Source organism: Filicampus tigris, chromosome 5 (assembly GCF_054856515.1).
Source record: "Filicampus tigris isolate MCC_2025a chromosome 5, RoL_Ftig_1.0, whole genome shotgun sequence".
Classification (NCBI taxonomy): Eukaryota; Metazoa; Chordata; class Actinopteri; order Syngnathiformes; family Syngnathidae; genus Filicampus; species Filicampus tigris.
The window spans coordinates 24,097,303-24,103,302 of record NC_141221.1 but is presented as its reverse complement, the minus strand read 5'-3'; positions in this window follow the sequence as shown (position 1 = coordinate 24,103,302).

Genomic DNA, 6,000 nt, shown 5'->3' with positions numbered 1-6,000 from the left:
TTCAGTTATTTCAAGAAATCATCATCATCATCATCATTATTATAATTATCCATCCATCCATCTTTTATCCAAACCGCTTCTTCTCACGATTATCATTATTATTATTAATATTAATATTATTATTATCCATACATCTTTTATCCTAACCGCTTAGCCTCACGATTATCATTATTATTATTAATATTATGATTATTATTATTATCCATACATCTTTTATCCTAACTGCTTATCCTCACAATTATTATTATCATTATCTGCATATAACGTGTTTGTCCATATGTCTAATGATGTAGATTTCAATTAAATCCGCGGCTCCAACCCCAAGCTTTCTGTTGATACGAGACATCATGTGGTTTTGCTTGTTTTGTGCGCGTCAGCAGCCAATTAGTTTTGTTGATTCACCGATGTTTGTCATGGAGATTGGAGTTATTATTTCAGACGCTGTTGTAAGACTGAAAATAAAGCAATCACACAGTTCAAATGACGATCAAGGTTTTGGCCACCAGGGGAGGTTGTGTGAACGTGAAGCCTCACGAGCTGAACCTTTTTGTGAACCAGTTGGATGGAAAAGTTCAAAGGTTCAGAAGGCTTCATCTGCCCATCACTATTTAAATGGAACTCAGCACACACCTGCAACAATTTAAAGTGCTTCTAAGTAACCCCAAATAAATTTCATCTGTTCCAAAAACCTGCCGTTTCTACAGTGCTGTGCACGCTTTTCATATTGAGTTGAATTTTTTTAATTTAAATGTTTAAAAGTTTGTTTTTCCCTGCATGTTGCCCCTAACTGTGCTTACATCTATTTATTGAACCTTTATTTATACAGGTAATGCAACTGAAAACCTTTTTGCAATGCTGACCTGGCTGCGACAGCAGAGTAAAACAAAGCAAAATCAAAGCAAATCCAAATACATACATTTACATCTATAATTTATTTTAGAATTTCACAAATGGACAATTCAGATGAATCCATTGATCTTCTATACTGCTTGCCCTCGTTATACATGTAATTGCTTGGCTGCAAGAGACAGGGTACACCTTGGAGTGGTCACTAGCCAATCGCCAGGCACATTTGGACAAACAACCGTTTACACTCAGTCACACCGACGGTCAACAGGTCTTCGCTTGAACTAACTTCCATGTTTTTGGAGGTCCCTGATAGTGTAGTGGTACACACGCCTGAGTTGTGTGCGGGCAGCGTGGGATCGATTACCGCTCAGTGACAGTGTCTATGTGTGACCTGCGACTGGCTGGCGACCAGTTCGGGGTGTAGTCTGCCTTCGCCCATTGACGGCTGGGATAGGCTCCAGCAACTCCCCGCGACCCTATATGGGATAAGCGGTTTGGAAGATGACAAGATGACATGGCATGTTTTTGGAATGTGGATGGAAGTTGGAGTATCTGAAGAAATCCCTGGGGGAGAACATGTCAACTCTGTTCAGGACATTCAAACCTGTGAGGTAGCAGTAGCTAATCACTCAAAATGCTGCCCATTTTCATTGAATCAAATTTTGAAATGATACTGTGAGATATGCTAAAAAATCTACTGTGTTTTTTGCTAACCTAATTTTCTGTTAATGCTTAGCCAAAGAGTAATTATATTTATTTCATTAAATCAAGAGCAATTGATCTGAAATGAATCGATTTTTTTCTGTATGAGAGGTGAGAAGTGATTTCTATTGTTAGAATTGTTTAGCTTTGACTCGACACAAGATGGAGACAGACTCCAACTGAGAAGACTCGCCACTGAGCCTCAGATGACCAAGCAGGAACCAGGAAGGAAGTATGAGGAAGTATATTTCACACAATTTGTGCTTTTTGTCTAGAGCTGCAAAAACTTATAAATCCATGTATTTGCCAACAGCACAAAAAAAGACTGTGTATCTTTGCACATACAGCATTTTAGAAAGGGTGTTGTATTCATATGAGTGGAAAAGTATAAAATAAAAAAATAAAAAAGTGAGGTGGCAGAGGTGGGGTTGTTGCGCAAGAAATGCGGCCCACCTTAACTTGGAGCCAACATGCCCAAACAGTGAACTCATTGACACGTATTTTCAAACTGAGATAGATTATGTGAATGTTATTTTTTCTTGAATGTTTTTTGTGGAAAAAAAAATCATAAAACTATCAATGATTTAGTGTCCATTATCTTATTTTTTCATTTTCAATTCACTATTCTCTTGGGGGGAAAAACGTATAAAATCACAGAAATTAACTGCTTTAGAATATCTCACATATCAAATTATTATATTTGCCCCACTAAATATACGATATTCTAATACCAACCAGACAAAGGCAGATGAATTTACCTCACTTTGAAACCGGTTACAACAGGCTCACCTGTTCTGTTGACTCAACGGTGAACCGCTATGTCCCAACAGTGCGAACGTGTTGTTTAGTCAACAAATGGTCAACTTAAGGTTTTAGCCAATGACAAAACATGAGTTTTTGGAAGAACGCAAGCTCTTGGAGAGGGGAAAACAGCCCTTTTGTTTCTGAGAGAGCTCAGATTGTCATGCGGATGCCAGTCGACTACCCATGGATGACAATTAGGCAATTATTGGAAAACATGGTGGTCAGAATGCTGACTAAGCCTTTGTATTTCTGTTGCTTTTCCCAGAAAAAGGCTTTTGTTTGCCGGGTCTTTGACCTGGTCGGTTCGGAACAGACTCATGTTCTTCTTCTGTCTGAATGATAATCAGCCCCTGATGTACTACGATGACTACGCTATATTGCCGCACTTACTGACGTAATATCCCACTAGCAGTGACTTAGGAATGGTGATAAAATTAGGTCCAAATATATTGGAACATGGACACAATGCTCATCTTTTTGGCTGTAAACACCAACTACAATGGATTTGAAATGAAACAAACAAAACATGCTTTGATTGCAAACTTTCAGCTTTCATTTGAGCAGATTTAAATTCAAATCTGGTGAACGATGTCTGAATGATAAGAGTTTGTATGCGTGTTAACTGTTAATGGACCAAAAGTTTGACTTTTTCATACTTTGCTGCAAATCCTTTACAATGAATTACAGGCTGAAATCTGGCGCGCATAGACATCCCCGGGCGCTGGATTTCCTCCCTGGTGATGCTCTGCCAGGCCTCTACTGCAAATGTATTCAGTTCAGTTCCTGCTTGTTATTGCTTGCGTGTTTTCCCTTCAGTTTTGTCTTCAGCAGTCCCATTCCGGTCAGGTGATTGACTTGGCCGTTTCATAACATTCCAATTCTTTGCCTTCTTGATGTATAAATGTATCATGCATTGAACCTTTTATTTTTTGTATTTGTTGTATTTCATTGCCCTCGTTCAAATCCAGCTCCTGTTATTTTATTATTTGAGTCCAGGCACACGACAATCGAAATACAAAGGCAGCGCAAACGGCCTCTTAGAATTGCTGTTCATTATCATTCTTAGAACAAATTAATCATCTTTGATGGGGGCTCATCATGCCCTAAATCTCACCATTTTTTTTCAAGTGTGAGTATCCTGGGGGCAATATTTGTATTTTAGGGGTCCCCAAAATGACCCCCACTCCAAAGCCCACTCAGTGACACCCCCTGGAAAGTAAAAAATATATATATAAACCCTGGTCACCAGTTTCAACAATTGACATGAAATTCGGTGGATGTGTACTGTATATCATAACAGGTCACAAGAGAAAGTCTCAAGCACCAATGCATCAAATTGAAAAGGAAGTTGGCTACTTTGGTTTGAAATTCTCATTCCACTGCAGGTACTACAACGTAATCAATCAATCAATCAATCTTCTGTACTGCTTGCCCTCATAAGGTTGCAAGTGACCTGGAGCCGTGCACAGCTGACTTTGGGCGAGGGGATTTCACAAGCACGGGGAGAACATGCAAACTAGGAAGGCCAGAGATGATATTCAAACCCAAATCCTCAGAACTGTGAAGCAGATGTGCTCATCACGAGGCTACCATGCTGCCACTTTGACAAACCCAGATGAGTTGCTTGCTTGCTTGCTTACATTTGAATGATTTTCTATCACAAAAGTGAGTGCCAGAACCCACTAATCCCTGCTCACCGCTTTATTGTTGGATTCACAATGACATTCCATAACAGTACCAAAGTTGTACTTGATAGCATATGTTTCTGCTTATCCTCGTACAACCCGTATTAGATTAATTAGATTAAGACAGCAGGAAATCATTTGAATTGCTTATATGAGTGACAGGGGTGTTCAGGGGCGCTAGCAGGGGTTTCGGGCCCCATGACAAAAATATCACTTTGGGCAACTTCACTGCCACATATTAAAAAGACAATAGTTAACAGTATTTTCTAGAGCCCTTAGAAGCAACATCATTTTAGTCCTGCTCACAGCACTGCTGGTTGAATTACAATTGAGTTGTGTCTAGATGCTAACTTCTAGTCGTTATTTTGAAAAATGTGGTGACATGTTGAGTCGAGACAATAAGGCAGCTTTTTAATAGTTCCTGTATGGTTATTGCAAAGAATCCCACACATTCGTCAAAATTAAAGCTCAAAACGCACACAGTGTGTGTCTCTGAAGTATAGCAATAAGGTCAAAGTGAAGTCATGATTTTTCTACCATTGACACAGTGGGTGTTTATATAGGGATTTTATATGACTCTCAGGGAGGATAGGCAGCCCCCTTTGGCAGTCTTGCACTGCACAAAAGTGGGGAACACCCATTAGTCGTCAGTCATCATGCAATATTCTGCAGAAAGTTAGAAATATGTCTGTTGCATTTCAAGGTTCATGGCATGTTTTGGAGGTTTTAAAAAATGTGTATTGCCTGGATAATGTAAACATACCATGTTGCATGTACAATGGGTACGGAAAGTATTCGGACTTCTTGAAATTTTTCACTTTCTGTGTCATTAAAGCCATTTGCCAAATTCAAAAAGCTTAATATTATTTCTCATTAATGTACACTCAGCACCACAGCTTGACAGAAAAAAAAGAAATGTAGACATTTTTGCAAAAGCAAAGCAGAGCTGGGCAGTCCGTTCCTCCGTCCCGGACGGACGCCCGTTTTTGGGACGGAGGACGAGGGGCGATAAGTTTTAAAAAAGGGTCGGACTAAGCAAGGGCGGAGGTGGATTTTAGTCCGGCCCACTAATCGGCCCTCGCGCGTGTGACGTGGTCATGGGGCGGCCAAAGGACATCTCAACCAACTCTGCGAAATGGGCAAACGGCAAAAATTGCCTTGGAGCACTGCCTGCTCTTTATGTGCTTACCAGTAGTCACCTTGCACGTGCATATTCTGCCCTCTAGTGGTTCAACACATGTAATACCATGGATAATGCCACAGGAGTCAGCCATTTCACCCCACTGACAGAAACACGACCAGTCTGTCTTGTGTGGACAATTTCCTGGATGTGCACAGGAAATTAGCCAGCTAATTTCCAGCGGCGGAGGACGGAGGACGGACCGGCAAAAAAGGGTCCAGCTCTGGTCACAAGTATTCAGACCCTTTACAGCGACCTTCATATTTAACTCACATGCTGGCCATTTCTTCTGAGTTTCTGATTACAGTAATACCTGTAAAAAAAACAACCAAAAACAAAGAAACTTGAGACTAAAAAACATTTTAGTGTACAGTACATAATCATCTACCATAATATTACATATTTTGATTACTTTATCTGCAATTGCGCCTGAATTTGATTGTTATGATATATCAACAAATTGAATTTAAAATCAGTGGTCATAGAAACTATGGAAAAATAGTGTTCAATGTATGTTAAGAAAGGATTTGAAGGGGTAATTGCTCATGTTTTTGAAACAGATATTCTGCCCAAGTAAAAAAAAAAAAAATCAGTTAAGCAAGAAACAAAGTAGACACACTTTATTGTCTTTAAAGTGCAAGTCAACCCAAGTAATTTCTTTGCAATAGGATGTTCTATGCGCCTTCACTAGTCTAAACATGCCATTCTGATTAATTTTGTGTTTGTGGAACATGAGTTAAGCAGCAAAAGCCACACATTTTTGCCATCACTGGGGGCAGC